The sequence below is a fragment of the Cariama cristata genome, unplaced genomic scaffold (genome assembly GCF_000690535.1).
Source record: "Cariama cristata isolate BGI_N322 unplaced genomic scaffold, ASM69053v1 scaffold10102, whole genome shotgun sequence".
In the NCBI taxonomy this organism is placed as follows: domain Eukaryota; kingdom Metazoa; phylum Chordata; class Aves; order Cariamiformes; family Cariamidae; genus Cariama; species Cariama cristata.
The window spans coordinates 9,884-27,675 of NW_009604453.1; the positions used below are offsets into that span (position 1 = coordinate 9,884).

Sequence of the window (17,792 nt, forward strand, 5' to 3'; positions counted from 1 at the left end):
ATATTAAGTGTATACAATACAAGAAAGAATCACATGCTGGACATGCCTGCTTTGTGAAAAAGTTATTTTCTTCATGCCTAATGGCTCATGTTTTGTCCAGTTTCTGTTTATGGCTTGGAAGAAGTAGACACTGAGAAAAGATCACATGATCTATTAGCCCAGGGTGTAGACAAGCGACACAGTGCTTTTCCTTCCGTTTGGAGAAAGTTTATCATGGAGGAAGATGTATTATGTTGCCTTACTATTTCTGAACCTGATACCAATAAGCCATTCCTGTTTTGCACCAGGGATCCCCCATGACGAAATTCCTGGATGATGCAGAGCATCTCCTGGAAACTCCACCTGTGACACTGCCATTTCCTACCCTCTGCCAAGTTGCAGAATCACATCATAGGCAGTCTAGCACTAACTCCACTCGAGGTGAGGAAAGTCATATCTTTTATTCCTGAGTCACAAGGTATTTTTCTACAGCTCTGAGGTATAGGAATTTGTCTTTGCCTTATACCATGAAGACTCCTACTATTATTTGTCCTGATGATCCCCAGCTCAGTCCCAATTACGATAAATTAGTGGCTTTCTGCAGATAGCAAGTATGTGTGCAATTACATTAGATGCTTTTATAATTTATTATAGTAGTTTGTGAGGGCATAAAGACTCCCATTGTCTAGGAGAACCTACTAAACCAAAAGAAAACATTTCTGTTCTTTGTGAAATCTTAGGCTATTTTGAGATTTCTTAAGAATATTTGTTGTTCTTTACTATTACATAACATATAGTGTGTGTAACTTGTCAGATCCTACATGAAAGCACTATCTTGGATCTTCCTGCCTCTCTACAAAGCCTTCATAATCCACTGGTATTCTGTCAGCTGATCTCTGATGTGGCAGGAAGCCATGTAGACTGGCGTACCTAAGTAGATCACATATTTTTCAAACACATGCAAAAAAGTCCTTTCAACAATAACAACGAACTTCTTTGCAAGATGTTATACAGCATAAAGCCTCTGATGTTTGCTTCCTAACCTTACTTCAGTGATCATGGCTGTGGCATCCAGAGATTAACAAGTTTCAAGAAAAACTCTTTGCAGATGGGCAGAGCTTCTGTGGCCAATGCACACCAAACAGCCGCAGCAGGCTAACAACAGATTCCCCAAGCTAACACTGAGTTCACTTCAGAAACAGAAAAGAATTGTAAATGTTGCAAGTGAAATGTTTTAGCAGTTATTTACCTTGTTGATTTAACCTGGCCTGTTTGGGTGTTTAAAACTGGAGAGAAGAACAAAGCAGCAAGTTGGAGAAAACTCAGTTATTGAGGTGCAATGCACAGGGTGTAATCCTAAATTGCATTTCCAGAGTAAGAGAAGATTTGAGCATTAGGGTTTACTGAAGTCACTGAGGAAGATCAAGTCTACAAAAACTGCATGAGATAGACAGATGTTTCTGGAGATTGAAACATTTCTCACTGCTTTTTTGTTTCACAGGGGTGGAACAGTTTCTTCTTCTGCCGAGTTACACTCAGATGATGTAATTTATATGTGTGGCGGGGGAAGTGTACAGCAATATGTGCACCTGTTACTGGATGGCCCACGATGTCCAGGTGACTTCCATTCGTGTACTTCACTTAGAAGCTAAGATACATTTGCTTTCAGGGAGACTGATTCACAAGCATACAAGTTACTTTTTGAAAAGGTTCCTAAAAGTCAAAGTTCTAAAGTTACTTTAATAGTTTTGCTCCCAACATTTTAAAAAACACACTTGATAATTCTGAATCTCATTTCCAGGACCCCACAGGACATACTAACTGTCTCAACTGTGGGACCTAAAGGAGGATTTGAATATTAGCAAATGTCTTGGAGTGCATTGGTTTTAACCAGGTTATGCTTGACTTTCTCTGAGCATTATTTAATTTGCCTGGGGATTGTAATGATTGTTTCATTACTACTGGTATGACATCTGGAAATATTTCATTTAAAAAGCACTATTATCATATACTGGGCAAGATGCTCTATGGCATGGAATATCCCTTTGGCTAGTTTGGGTCAGCTGTCCTGGCTGTGCTCCCTCCCAGCTTCTTGCGCACCTCCTTGCTGGCAGAGCTTGGGAAACTGAAAAGTCCTGGCTTAGGGTAAGTGCTACTTAACGACAACTAAAACATCAGTTTTAGCTCTTCATCATTAGTTCATCATTTAGTTCATCAACATTATTCTCATACTAAATCCGAAACACAGCACTGTAGCAGCTACTAGGAAGAAAATTAACTCTATCCAAGTCGAAACCAGGACAAAATGAAAATGCAGAACCACCAATTCTATTCTGAGGACCAAGGACTCGTTCCATTTGTGACCATTAAAATCTTAAGGAAACAATGCCGCTGTTGAACACAGTTATTTAATTCCAAACACCTAAACCATTAAAAAAACCTATTTACTATTTTGTGATTACTAACCTTTATTATTTTTTAAATTCCAAATTTTCAGTATTCTGTGTGAAATATATTCCCCTTACCTATAAGACTGAGGTTACTGTGTTTATTCTAGAGGCAAAGAGGAATTTAAAAAAAAACCTATAGATCATTCTGAAGGAGAAGCAATAAAAACACTCCTGTTCTGAGCACAACTGCATGAGGAAATTTCCCAACAGAGTATTTATATATTTGTGTTCCTATGCAAGAGATGAAGAATGCTTCATGAACAAAATCTTGGGACAACTCCAAAACAGGAGCTGAATAAACTAATGATAGAGAGGAAGGAAAAAAAAAAAAAAAAAGCTGTCTACCTTGAACAGAAGAAAAGAAGAGAAAAGTAGTATAAACATTGTGTAGATACGATCCTGCAGACAAATTGGAAACAGATTTTGATTACTGTTTCACCTGGACAAGCCACACTGGTTGCAGGACAATAGGTTTTTGTCATTATCATATGACAGAAATCACAAGAAGTTGACTGAGAAAATGTCTAAAATAGTATAACCTGCAATTCCTGTACTTCTGTATTAAGAAGTAAATTTTGAATTTCCTTGCCTTCCCTCTAGGAGCTTCAGCCCTGCTTTTCTCTACAGGTACTTGTGGTACATAAAGGTTACCTGTTTTCAGAATTACTGCCTCAAGTTCACACACTGACTGAGGGAACAAGGGAACTTTTCCTACTGATAGGAAACAGTCTAAGAAGTCTGGATTAAATTTTAATAGTTTAGATAACTGACGTTCTCTGCTTTAGCCTTGAAATGAAAGAGTTTCTTTTAGGAACTGTTGTTTCTTCCTCCCCCCCCTCAAAAAAAAGTCCGTTTTCAAATCTTTCCATAGCCTGTGAAAAATCGTCAGTATGCAAGCTGTAAAGCAGGTACCATGTGAAGTATACCAAGCATCTTTGTGCTGCAAATGGCACTGTGAGGGTACAATTGCTCTATTGTGTCTTGCCAAGGTCCAGCAGTCTCTCACAGATATCAGTGTAGGGGGATTTTCTTCAGCTGCCTAGATTTTCTTACGTTTTATCATTCTTATTAATGTTTTCCTCACTCCTAGTTGATGGTGAACATGAGGAAACCAATTTTAAGCTCAAAAAATGTATACTCAACACCCTCCACGTGTGAAATCTTGTTTTATCACAGCAACACCCTTCAAAACAAGTATACATTGCCCTCTTATAGATGACAGTACTTTGTGCTTTTCCTGGACAAACATCATGCTCTAGTTTCATATAATCCACCACTAGGAAGGAGTGAGTACTAGCTGAAGTAATGCTTTGAGTTGTCACAGATGTGAGAAATATCTACAACTTCAGATATTGCTAATATTGATTTAATATGTTCAGCCATTCTTATTCCTATTTTTTCCATAGTTTTCCAGTTTGAAAGCTCAATCTGATCTGTAGTATTGTTATACTTGGACATAAATAACAGCTTGAAAATTATTAATGAATTGGGCATGAGGTTTGACATGTTAGCTGTATCGCCATATTTCACATTCTATTACTCTTGATCTTCTATGTGCTATGATGTGCAAATCACATGCACTCAAGCCTGCAGCAAAAGTTGCCTAAAAATCACTACTATTTGCAGTGGAAGTAGAAGCTAGTAATCTTCTTTTCTCACATTAGGACACAGAGGTATTTTTCCAGACAGATGTGAAAGGCAGATGAGGCTTTACTTCTGAAGTAGAACTACCACAGTCTACCATGGTGGGATGGTGAGGTAAGGGGAATTAAAAGAACCATGGAGAATACAGCATCTTAAAAACCATTGCAACAAATAAACATACTCCCAAGCACGTGTATTTTGTGTCAAGCATTTGTAAGCCTTGCAGCTATGACACTATTGTAAAAGCAAAAGATGAAACGTTCCTTTGCATGTTTTTTTCACCTACAAGAGTTCATTAACACAATCTAGGCCACAAAATGTTCAGCTTTTAAGTGATTCTTGAAGAACAGTCACAAATCCAGAGTCAGCAGGAAAAAGGACATTTAAATCCATGAAGAATTCTCACCTGCTGATGAGACCAGTTGCAAGCAGAATACCACTCTACGGAAGCAAAATTGTGACTTTTTTCCCTTTAGCAAACAGAACATACTGAAAAAAGCATAGCTGCATCAAGGGGATTTGTGTAGAGATGTGAACCGACTGTTCAAAAGAAACCTAAAAAATCTTGGTACATATTTTAGCATTTAGGGAATCACTGACTTTTTAAACTTCCCACTGTGATGGTATAAACATGCTGTCTCTAATGCTGCCAAAGCTTATTGAAACCCCTGGTAGGTAACTTCACAATACTCTACGCACCATGAAATTCAATTACATTTAAGAAAATTCGGGTTGAGTTTAATTACTTGTGTGCACTTTGGATGAGCACATGTTCTGTTTAAGGATTTGGCTTGCAGAGGTCCTGACTTTCAGATTGAATAAATTCACTTACAGGTTGTGCATATCCTTTTGAAATTAGTTTAACTGCCAAAGACTCCTTGCATTTCTGGCAAAAATAAAAAAAAAAAAAGAAAATAATAAGAAAAAGAAAATAAAATCACAATGTTCCAGTGAAGCTGCAGAAAAAGAAGTAATTACTCTTCTGTACAGAACATGCAAGAAAGAATTCCACAAGAATGATATATTTCTGTCTCATTTATGCAAAATCCTGGAGAAGAGAAAAAATCCAAAACCTACACATGCAACAGGTATACAGTTTTGTTCCCTTTTCTTACATCCAATACGTACACCCTTTTCTTCCTTTCTCCTATTTCCTATAAGATAACCAAATCAATTTTACAAAATAACCTGGAAAGACATGATAATAATTGCTACTTGGTTTATATACATGCATTTTTTTTCTTTAAATAAATCTATTCTACTCTCTTCTCCCAGAGAAAGGAGCACAACAACACTAAACAGGTAAGTTCTCCTGCCCTATCACAGTTCAGACAGCATGTCTCCAGTTAAATGTCTTGTTACGCTTGTTGCTAGCTGATGAAATTCAGAGTTTTCATGTTGAATGTATACAATAAAAATCTACTGTCCCTTCAAATACAACATAATGATAGCTATTCATTATCTATTAGTACTGAAAGAGAATCTGAGGAGCTACACCTATTTTAGTAATACTCATGCCCTGGCTTCCTCAGAGTGTTCTCCCTAGGACACACTGTTAGAATTCGTATTTTCTTAATATTACATTATTTCTTCTGAAATATTAAGGTAGGTTAAGGATCAATGCTCTATTCACAGGTCTCCTAGGAAAGAGAGTATTAGACTGACCACTGACATGCTGCAGTGGTTTGCAAAACCAGTCATCGATAGAGTTTTGATGGATATGTCAGTTATTCCTTAAAGGTCCACAAGAGTGAAAAAACAAGTTGCACCAACAGCTTTGAATCATGTTCCTTCTTCATTTTAAAGGAAGCTGCAAATATGAAAACATGGTATCTCAGTATATAGTTGTTGCAGAGTCAGCTTTAAAAGCAACTGCCTTTTAAAATTCAAAGTTAAGCTGAGAAACATACACAAGTATAAAGAACCGTTGATAAATGGTTTTCTTGCTAAATTAACAAGAAAAATAATTTAACTGAATGCTGCAGAAATAACATAATTAAAGTTAGAGAAAAATATTCTTTCTGCATTAGGCCAAAGCAGGCTGTAACCACTACTGTAGTAAGAAAAAGAAGAGGAGGAACAGGGAGGAAGGAGAGAGGAAGTAGAAGGGAACAACAAAGTAATAACACATCTTAATTGTACAGAGTGAATCCTTCCTGCCTCTTGGGAAGTGAGGCATTACACAATGTGTTTTTAAATCAAGTTCACCAAGTGTAAGACAATCTCTATATGACTCTCATTGCTTTTATTTAAGAAGTAAACTAGAAAAACAAAGAAATGAAAAAAAAGTCTACTCTGCTAGTGATTTTTCATCTACTACCTACTAGTGTCATGGCTTAAACTGATCACAGTAATAAAAATTCACAGAGGATGCTGTGTTTATTTTAGACACACTGTTATCTCAATGGCCCTGTTTAGGGAGGCAGGACAGGAAAGGAGGATGAATGGGGAAAAAAAACAATAACAGCAAAAAAGAAGGCAGGAAAAGAAAAACTAAAGAGGACATTTTAACACTTCATCATCAAAGGAATAATGCTTCTATTGTCTACCTATACACTGGTGATAAGTGATACCATCCCAAGTCTTCACAATACCCAACAAAATACTACATTAGAGAAGAGCTTCACCTTCTTAATAAATCACCTTTTAGACATTCCTTTTCCAGCTTAGTGACCCCAAAGGTAATGTAACTCTAATTTAATACCATTTGGGAAGATAAGTAGCACCACTGAAATAGAAGAGAGAAAGCTCAGCTTGACTCTGCTCTCCCACAGTTCTCACTAGCCGGGAAGGTGGCCATGTAGGAAACGCTATCCCTGTGAGGAACACGCACAGGCGTGACCACAGAAGTACAGAGTACATGAGGTTAAACCTTACAGGGAGAGCTGTTATTGCTGATATTTCAGTAACAGTACATAACAAAAAAAGATGATAGTCTTTCAAATAAAGGGGACAGCTTTCAAACACCTTTATTTCCAAAGTCACCTAGCTTCATTCAATCTTCTTTTATATTTGCAATTGCAAGGAAAAGAACTTATCAACAGACCTAACAGCGCACTCATTTGCTTGCATAGACTTGTAGACCTTTCATGATGAGAACACTGTTCCCAAGAAAACTTGATAAGACACAGCCTAAATCATTTCAGTTCTTGATAACAGTGCAACCTAGGGCACTATTCTTCAGCACATCATTTTCTACATAATTTCATCAGGAGCCTAACAAAACAATGTGAGATATCAGGCTGGCTACAGAAGTACCACAGGTTGTCTGAGGAAAGGTATTCTACCTGCAACTACAACCCAGCAGCTGTCTGCTCCCTCTCACCTGCCAGTCCCTCTCCGCTTCTGTGAGTGTGACAACCAGGGAAAGAAGAACAATTTACCTTGTTTCTTTCCACAGGAGCAGTTCATGCAACCTTAACATTTCAAAAGGTGATATTCCCTAGCTCTCACTCTCCTGAATCAGTAGCATCTGTTTGTTGTAAAACCACTGCTCCTTCTCACCAGAGGAGTCCAAAACAGTCTTCTGCCCACTCACCCCTTTCCTTGCTCATCTGAGCTCTCTTGTCACCCATTCTGTAGATTAAACTATGCAGTCTTTCAAGGTCTTTAACATTTTCATAAATTAGAGTTTTGGGGAAGTTTACCCCGCCCTGAAAAGGCAATAGATCAGTTTGTTGGCCTGTTTGATTTTCTTACATTTAATTGTTTTTAAAAGCAGCATTAGGACTGGAGTTACAAAAGATACTTAAACATGTGCTAATCTAAAAAGGATTAGTCATTTGCCTTCACATCAAAATATTTTTTTTTTTCTTTCATTCTTTCTAATCTCTTATATTTCACAGAAATCTATGTTTTAACTCCTGACTTTTCAGTGGAACTTTATTCCAGAACATGAAGTTATTTTCTCAGAAAAATGTTTTTCATTAAATTGCTTAGTGAAATCATGAGGAAGGAAAACATGGAGACTTAAAAATGAACACATTAGTACATCAAAGCACTCTGAATTGCTGTTAATCACTTAAATTTATTTTTTTTTTGCACACAATGTTGAAAAGTTTGAAATTGTCATTTTGTGAATTCTCTATTAAAACATCTGTAATTTAAAGCACAGAAAGTGAAATGTATGTCCCCTCATATGTGGCTGAGTTGCATAGCACACTTAATTGGATGAATCAACAACTGCAGGGAAGCATGCTGAATCTCTTCAGTGTACTTACTCTGGGCTAAACCATCACATTACTGTTAAACTACAAAATACATCTCAGAACTGACTCTCCTTGGACAAGCTGCAGCCCAAACTGACCATATCGTGCTTTTCCAAGCCCTTCCCAGCCCTCATTTCCGTACATCTCTACACTTACAGTAAGCAGAAGAGGACTTAAAAATTGTGGTCCTTTTGTGGTCAGGCTGTTTAATAATGCCACATTATCTGTTCTATCTCTTATTGCCACTTTTTGTAAAGGAGGTGTTAGTAGTTTGTTGCACTTCATCTTACTGAATGTGAATTATTACAGATTTCTGGAGAACTGCAAAACTATATAGCAAATTCCTGTAATGATGACACACAACTAGCTCTTCTTTGGCCCTGTAAAATCCGTTCAACTGGACCTTATATCTTAGAATATATTTCTGTAACTCAACTGAAAAGTACATTGAAGTAATATATTTGACTCATAGATAGCATTTCATTATATTGAGCAATACTAAAAGGTTTTAAAACCTATTTCATAGCAGTGAAAGAGTCTTAATAGGAGCCAATGAAAAGCTTGTTTCAGAAGATACATTTTGAAAGATGTTTGTGCCAAATGCTCTATGCTGTTTGGGGCATATACCTCTAGCACTTTCTAAGTAAAATTCTTATAACATATGAATCTAATTTACAGTTTATGAATTCAGTTCTTCCATAAACATATTTTACATTTCATATCCTTGCAGAAATTTTACCCTTAGAAAAGATTAGATATATTTAAGACAAGTTTACTGATACCAAAATTACAGAGTAAAATTTGTGTTTGTCACTGGAGATAAGCTGTGTACATGTCCCAGAAGTCAGACTGAAATGTATTTAGTACCTTGAATGCACAGAAAAAAAAATAAACACTTAGATTCAGCTGAGAAGATGTTTTTTAAATTCACTGACTCAGTGACAGTCAAAATGGCAATGACAGACTGTACTGGGAATTATTTGGAAAGGAACAAAACAGAAACAGAATATAATTCTGATGGGTAAATACATAGTAAGCTTACAGAACTTATTCAGTATGTAGTTCTCATCCCTCCTGCTAATTAGAAAAGAACAAATTAACCAAGACAAGAAAGAGAGGGTATTTAGCTATATGAAACAAGATCCATTAATATACGTCAGATGGAGATTTTATCTTGGAAAAGAAAAAAGAAGACAAATATGATAGAGGTCTACAAAATCATGAACTGTACGCAGGAGGTAAAGAGGGAACAACTATCATACAGAGATAGAATATTTGCCCTTCCTTCCAGCACAAGTACTTATGAGAAGCCAGTAAAATTATTAGGTAAAAGATGTAAATTGAAGCAAAAGAGAAGTATTTTTAGCAACACACTAATTGTAGAACTCACTGCATGAGCGGACTTTGGAAGCTGAAAATGTAAATAGGATTAAAAGGGATTAGACAACTGGATGGAAAACACTTCCATTCATGGCTATTAAACTTTCTGGTCTCCATGTATTCGCTGGCTCAGGAAGTCCCTAAATAGCTGACTGCCAAAAGCTGGGAATATATAACCAGAGAAAGAATTACTCAGCACATGCCTGGTGTCTTCTACTCTTTCACTAAGCAGCTATATGGGCTTCTGTGAGAGATGGGTTGCTGAGCTAGCTGAACTTTTGGTCTTATCCAGTATGGCAGGTCTTATATATGTCAGCCTCATAGCCCCAAATGGTGACATATGAATTAATTCTATTCATTTAACCTGCTCTTGAACTTAAATGAAAGCATTAAAATAGCCTGTGTTCCCACATAATAAAAATTCTTTTCTCACAGAACTTAAGCCTAGTGTTCAAGCTTTGACTTTCCAGGAATACCAGGGCAAAGCTCAAAGTCAGTGTCCATATGGATGTACAAGTTACCAAAATATTAAATCCTGAATTATAAAAACCAATTGGAAAAAAACAAGCAAACAAACAAAAAGCTGGTGACACTTGCTTCTTCAAAAGCAAAACTTCTTGTAAATGGCCCTTCAGTACTCAACCTGAGGTCTGGGCCCAGCTGTGAAAGAAGCTGCTTGCAGATAGCACAAAATTGCCTCAATTGAATCCAAGTTCTGCAACCTTTGTTTTTTTTTTCTTCCTACAAGGGCATACTATTTTAAAATATTTGCTACGTACACTTCATAGCATCTACTTTTAAGAGATTATTCTGCAATGTGCTGTTAAAACAAAAAAAAGGAAAGGGAAACAGAATGTTCCTATTAAAATACTGCCAGCCCATCAGATCAAACTCAATATGTACTCACCATAAGGTGAGCTACAGATTTGAGATGCTTTACCTCAACTTGAAGGCATGGCTCTGTAGTCTTGGCTACAGTTATTTACTTCTTGCTATATTGGTTTAAATTGAGCTATAATCTTTTGAGGCAAGTCTAACTTGTATAAGCCAACTTTAAAGTCTTATAAACTTCAACTTCTGATTTAACACTGGTTTATTTAAACCTTACAGTTGGTCAGTAACATTCAGACAAAATATTCCCCCATCAGAATATATCTATATATTAATCAAGATTAAAATTACTTTCTAATTTATGATGGTTGGGTGTTATAAATTTCTGACAGACTGCATGGGTATCAACATTATCAATTCTTTCTCAGCATTAATTGCCAACCAGCAGGTGGGCTGGGAGGCATTCAGGACACCTACAGTTGGCAGTTTTCAAGGCTGAAGCTTTGCAGCTGGCAAGAAGACTCCTTAACACTTAGCCAGCAGGGCTAGGGTGGATGAAGTTTCCCTGAGTGTTAAAGCTCCCTTTACAAGCCAACTGACAAGCTGCAGTGAAGCCAGGGACCTTTTCTGCATCACTATTTTCCAGTTTTCCCTCCATGTTTGAAAATTTTTACCCAGAGGTATTTGTGACTCTTCAGTTTTACCTTCAGGAATCGTTGCTGTGCTTGTCTTGACCATTAACAGGCTGAACTTCATTGCTTTGTCATGAGTGATTGTCTTACACTTTCTACCTAATGTTTAACTTTCTGCAAGAGTTTTCCCCCAAAGCACTACTGAAGCTTGCTGACTCTATCCAAAGCGCTGTGCAGCTGCGATCTAGCAGGGAAAAAGAGCTGCTGTTGTGTGTTGTGGGTTGAGATACTGGAAGTCATGCAGGTAGTTGGCAAAGACCAGCATTTCTGAAGGATACTATTAAATGAGGGTAAGGATGTGTTCCTTACACTGGGCTTCAAAGACTTTTCCCATGCATTTGTGAACACTGGGCTCTCAAAACAAAAGACACACATTCAGCATCAACTTAAAGCTCCTGCAGTTAGGTACTCAAGTGGTTAAAAATAAATCAAAAAATAAGCAAAACACACATATGAAGGCTGACAAGTGCTAAGATGTAGCAAACTAACAGCCCTTTCATGAATATACTAGTAAAGTAATTACATTTTATTTTCAAGAACATTTGTGTTGATCAACATCCTTCTGTATATTGGATAACTAAATTTGTTGGCTTGTTTAAACATGTATTTATGGCACCTGTTTTCAATGTTCCTTGGCCATTACTTTTTTTTCTTACAGGGAAGTACAAGGGGCTGATAACTTTCAAATGTACTGAAGTTTAAAATTAAGTTGCTAAAAATAAATATATGACATGGTTACATAAAAATTACTACAACAAGCTGTTGGTCTTTGTCACAAAACACAAGCAATCAGTTCCCAAGCTGCTGAAATAAATGAAAGTATCAGCCAGCTATCAGGCTATTAAACTGATTCTGACAGAGTCAGGGATCAGGATAGCCACACAAGCAGGAGAAGGTCAAGTGTTTGCCTACTCCTAGACGTCTGTAAACTTTATCTGCAGTTTGAGTCAAGCTAAGAGTCAGAAAACGTTTGCCTGGCCTCTGTAGACTAACAGCAGGATGAGACAGAGAATGCTTGGTATGGTGTAAACAATGAGTGTTGTTAAACGTAGCACAAAAAATACACGTTTCTGCACTATCCTAAGTTGGAAGACTGAAGATGACACTGCAGGAGATCACGATCTAAAGGTGTGATGGGAAATAAGAAAGAGGACTTTGTAAAGTCCTAAGGAATTGTCATTCTTTTATTCAGCCCCATTGCTAAATATCATTCTTTGTCAAGTTTAAAAGTATCATCTGTCATATTCTGTGTTTGTATTAAGGTGAACTTTGAGCTGGAAGTGTTCAAGTCATCAGCACATACGTTTGGGCCATATAGAATTAGGTCTTTACCAGATAGAGTTCTTTAATATTTAAATATGTCTTGAGAAAAAGGATCAAGGAAAGATGTTTAATTTGCCTCAGGAAGATTAGTGATCAGAAGTCTTAGTGTCCTGATATATGCAGAATGGTACCATTGGAAACTTGAGACTTGAAGAAACACACGATCCCCATTGTTAGTATTTGTCCAATCTCAAGCAAAATACATTCAGCATTCAAATTCCCATTTGATTATATTACAGCTTTAAAAACCTCTTTTCCCCAGTATTTCCTACTTTGTCCATAGACCCCAGTCTGAGGGCATTACATTACACAGTATATCATGACTGTGTTACCCACCAGTTCAAACCTGAGCTTTTTTTTTCTTAGCTCTTTTGTGTCAGACAACTTTTGAAAAACATTGTAAACTAACTGTGCTATAATAGTAAGAGGGAGAATGTGGCAGCTATCAGCAGCTTAGGGAGCCAGCCTGTCTTTTTTTAAAGCATGTTTCTACCTTGTATGGTTATGAACATGTACATTAGAATGGAAGTACAACACAATAAAATAATTTTCTGAATCAGTAGAAAGCATTGATATGACAAGGAAAGGTTGTGTAGTTCATTGTAATTTCAATGCTTGCTGAATCTGGAAGTTAATGTCAAAATTGAAAATGTTAGCATAGCTTTCTAAGCAGAAAGAAGAGGTACAGTAATTAGTTAATATCACAAGATCAGGACATAGTGGCTTTGGTTGTATGATGTTTCCCTAGATTTTACAGATCTTTATACTCTGAAGGTTAGTCCACAACAAATTTTTGAGTCTGCGATAAATAGAACTTGCCTGGTAAAGCTTGTTTCAATATAACTTGCTTTAAAATATTTGGAGCAGTTTAGATGTAAGGCATCAATCCAACATAAGAGAGAAATTAAGTATCATGCCCAGTAAGTAACTTAACAATTCAGAAATTCACTTGTTCACAGATTTTACAATAGGATCTGTTGATTTTGAGGTCATTAAATTAATGGTGCTGTGGAAAAAGGAGGGAAATCAACAACTTTTGTGAGAACTAATGTGGAAATCTCTGTATTTGAGTCTCCAAGCCAGAAATGCCATGGCACTGAGACCACCAATGGCAGTGATCCTGTAAACAGCTGCAGTTGCAACAAGAGCCTGAGCAATCTCTCCTTAGCTCCATAATCTCTGGCTGAACTCCCTGACATTGAATATTTCTTTAGTGACATGAAAAGTGAAATGGAAAGTGCGTGAGCGGAGGATGAAATGCCTCCAGGAACACAGAGAGTAAGCACACTCCTTATTAGCTCAGTTCTTGCTGAGGCTGAAAATCTTAATCTTTACTTCTGAGTAAAAAGAGACTAAGTATTTTATTTGTCTAAACAAGTTTAATTACATCCTGGGTTTGCAACACTGTGCACAAAAACAGCACAGCAAAAGCGAACAATGCTTCCAAGTGAATTTTTGCTTCTTTAACCTGATCTTGCCCTGCTATTGGATATCCCAAACCTACCATAGAGGCTTATAGTGGCAGGGAATGAAGTTAACATGTAACTGGGCTCAATTGCACGGTTGCTCCTCTAGGGTATCAACATAGTTAAATGTGCAAAAAAATGGATAATAGGTTTATTTACTTTGTCAAATAAATACTTTTTAATCTTTGAGCGTCCAATGTCACCCCTATACCAGATATTTGGACTTCAGCTATAAAAAAAAATCTGGTCTACTAATTCTTGAGACTGACTCACAGAGGAATTGCAAGGGTCAATTGCTTCATTGACTAGGAGTCTCTCAAACACAATGATCATAGTTCGCCAAGTAGGACCTAATTATAAAGGTTCTCCTTAGGAAAAAGTTTCTGTAACAAAATACGTGACAATTCCCCAAGCAGGTATTACAAAATTTAGCTTTGAGACTATATCTACCACAACATACTTATAAGTACCATGTGCTGTGCAGCACGGTATAAGTGCTATGTGCTAGGCAGCATATATTATATACTGTTTTCTGACAAGCCACTTTTGTATTTGTGGAAACTAGAGGGAACACTGATAATGACAATGGGTATTTGTATCAGTCAATCTGAAGAAGCAAGCAGCAAATGTCTAGCTCTTATTTTTCTTGCTCTTAAAGATATTCTTTGGGTTCCTTGTTGGGCTTCTTCCACAGCTTTCAGAGAAAGAGTTGATGTGGTCATTTGCAGTGAAAATTATTCATGTTCAACTAATGCTCCTTATAGGTCTCTTATCTACTCTCCAGACAAGAATTTAAGGGACGTTCATGTGACCAAATTACGTCAGAACACATGGAACACTGATAAGAATTGGCAGAAGTCAAGCTAACACACAGAGCTATCATACACATAGAGTACACAAGCTGTGTCTGTACTTTGGTCACTAGCAAGGAACTCCACACAACAGAGTCCACCTGCCCCAAAGGCACTGCTGCATGCATGGGAACTCCAGGTAGATGAACAATAGCAGGTCTTGCTTATGACAGTTTACTTCTTCTTTAATGCTGTGCACCACTTTGGTAGCGCTGGACCTGGTTTCTGAGTCTCCCAGTGAGCAGGAATCTCAATGAATGACAACTTTTTTGTTAAATTCTTCTGTTCTTACTCTCTTAACTTCTTGAACTCTCCTTGACCAGGATATTTGGAAGCCTGGCTACTCCTGTCAGTAAACATTATGGGATTAAACTAATTTGAGGGATTATTTTTCTGTTTCCCTTTATTCCCTCTCTGATTGCATTATGTTGGGAGCATAGCGTCCCAGAACAAATAGAGGAATATCTCCATAACCAAAGACAGAGTCTAAATTGGGAAGCATTGCTGACCATTGTACATCCTTCTAGCATAAAGGGGGAACACTTGATGACATGTTTTGCCCTCTGTGTAATTTTTACATTTCCTATGAACTCAGAGAAAACCAGGATGGGATCAGTACTTGGAAATCAGATCATGCTGACTTGAACAAGGTTTTAAGTAAATGCCCAGCTTTTGCCATGCAATTAAATTCTCTCTGGACCCAAATATATGCTCACATGCTTTGCTGAATTAGGTTCACAATGAAATGAGAAGAGTTTATTCCCCTTCCTCCTATTCTGTCAGAGAAGTCTGAAAATGTGTTTTAGGAGAAAAGAACTTCAATGGAAAACTAAATGTTTATGCTTGCTAATATTTCTTTCAGGTTTCTGAACAACAAAATCCTGTGATTTGTGAACATCTGTAAGCAAATCAAGGTATTTCCTCTCTGGAACACAGAATATAGAATTACTTTTGATTTTTTAATATTTTGGAAAATTATTTAAAAGTTATTTAAATGTTGATTTCTTTCATTTCTACTGTAGTACATAGGGAATGATGTTCAATTGCCAATCAGATTGACCATTAAACTGCTTGTTGAACAGGAAATAGGTTTTCTGTGTTACTTTGTCTTCTTTTTAGTGAAAAATGCTCAGTTATACATGTGGGAAGGAACAAGTTTTGTCCACGTAGTTCTAATTTCCCTTAAGACTTCCAAAGACTGAGTCAATTTGGTGCAGTTCTAACTCAAATGCTCAAACTCCAAGGGGTTTTATTGGCAGTTTCCCTTTTTTCCTACTCTAAAATGGAGAACAAAATACTGAATTAGTCTGCAGATCTCAAGAGCTGGCACTGAATTTCAGTTTTTTGAGATTAAAAAATGAGTTTTGAGGTTTTTAATAAGAGCTCTTTAAGAGTGTCCTGCAAGATTATACTGTAAGACTCATTCAGGGAGAGATTGCAATGTCTGAGGGGACAACACTTGATCCTGACTCATGTTCCTGACCTGACCTCAGACGTGCCTCATCATCCCACACCTGCCTGGTGGTCCAGGCTCTGGGCTGGCCCCAATGCCCTGCCTCCGTGTCCATCGTTAGTGTTTGAAAGAAGCCATTCATTTTGGTTACATCAGGGCCACCACTCTCTGACAGACCTTGCTGCAAAGGAGGTCATGGTCATTTTGGTGTTTGTAAAGCACTGTGCAAAATGTGACATGAAGATTGAGGAAACATCTTTCTTTTCTCTGTCCACACCCTCTTTTTTATTTCTCTGTGTCTGCATTACTGAGGCATTTGTCTAGCCTCTCTTATCCCCATGCTGCTGGCTTTTGATACGTCAAAGAAACGGTATCAGTAGTATCACGCTGCTAGTTTTGCTGAAGACAGACCCTGCGCTCTTACCTTTCTATGTCTCTCACCTGATTTTTATGCTTGTAACTGCCCATGTTCCTCAACCCCACAGGTAATCTGACAGCAGCAAGTGGAGATAATACGGCTATTTAAGCTCCTTTAGAAAACTTGAGAAAGCAAAATGTTTATAACTTTCTTCACTCAAATGAGTTCAGACACTTGCTTTAAAATGAATAGCTGATGTCAGAGCTAAAAATAACTGCACTTTTAAAAATGGGCATGTCCCATCTTGACATTATTCATTTTTATGGTGTATTACATTTTATCTGAGAGAAAACCACCTTTATTAAGATACAATGGCACTAAGGTGGTGTTATTTTTTACTCTCTTTTTTTTTTCTCTCTTGTGTCTCCCTGCCACCATACAGAGGTTTCATTACTCTTTAACCCAACAAGTATAAATATATATATACATACACACATACGTGTGTATATATATATACATAGTTACAATAAGAAATGTAGTTTTCATATTGTCAAACTATGTCCCTTGTAAAAAAAAAAAAAAGCAAGCTTCACAAAAGTCTCTAGCTTCACCCTCAGTAATAACTTAAAATGAATGTGATTTCATAGCCTTCACAGAGACATGTGAGAGATCAGACACTTGCTCTCTTGCTTTCATGAGCTCAGGCATGGGGATGGATGGGAGGGTTAAACTGAATAAACAGTGCTCCCAGCTGAAAGAAAACGTGAGAGGAGGGAGGACAGGAGAATACAAAATGGAAGGTGTTCTGGCTATCTTTCTTTACTGCCACTTGTGCTAAAGGAAGATGAGGAAAGTGTGAAGAAGAAGATCAAATCAAAGAGCCAGTCCTAAAAGATACTCAATGTCTTAACTTTCACTGAAATCAGTATGAACCGTGCATCATCTACTTTAACAGAACTGGGATTTATTCAACCTCTTCTGTGTCAGAGCAGGGGGAAGCTTCTTCCATCACAGCTCACTTCTGCATCTGTTCCTGGGATGGTGGGAGTCTGGTCTGGCCACCATGACCTATTCCAGCATAAGCCATGTGGGGCAGGAGGTGGGTTATTGCTCGTGACAGGATCTATCCCAGAAGTTACAATTGAGTCACACTCTTT

General features: G+C 37.4%; 1 pseudogene; it reads left to right on the forward strand.

Annotated features, from left to right (window-relative positions):
• Nucleotides 1-296: 296 nt before the first annotated feature.
• Nucleotides 297-17,792, forward strand: part of LOC104158071 — a 27,694-nt pseudogene continuing 10,198 nt past the window's right edge.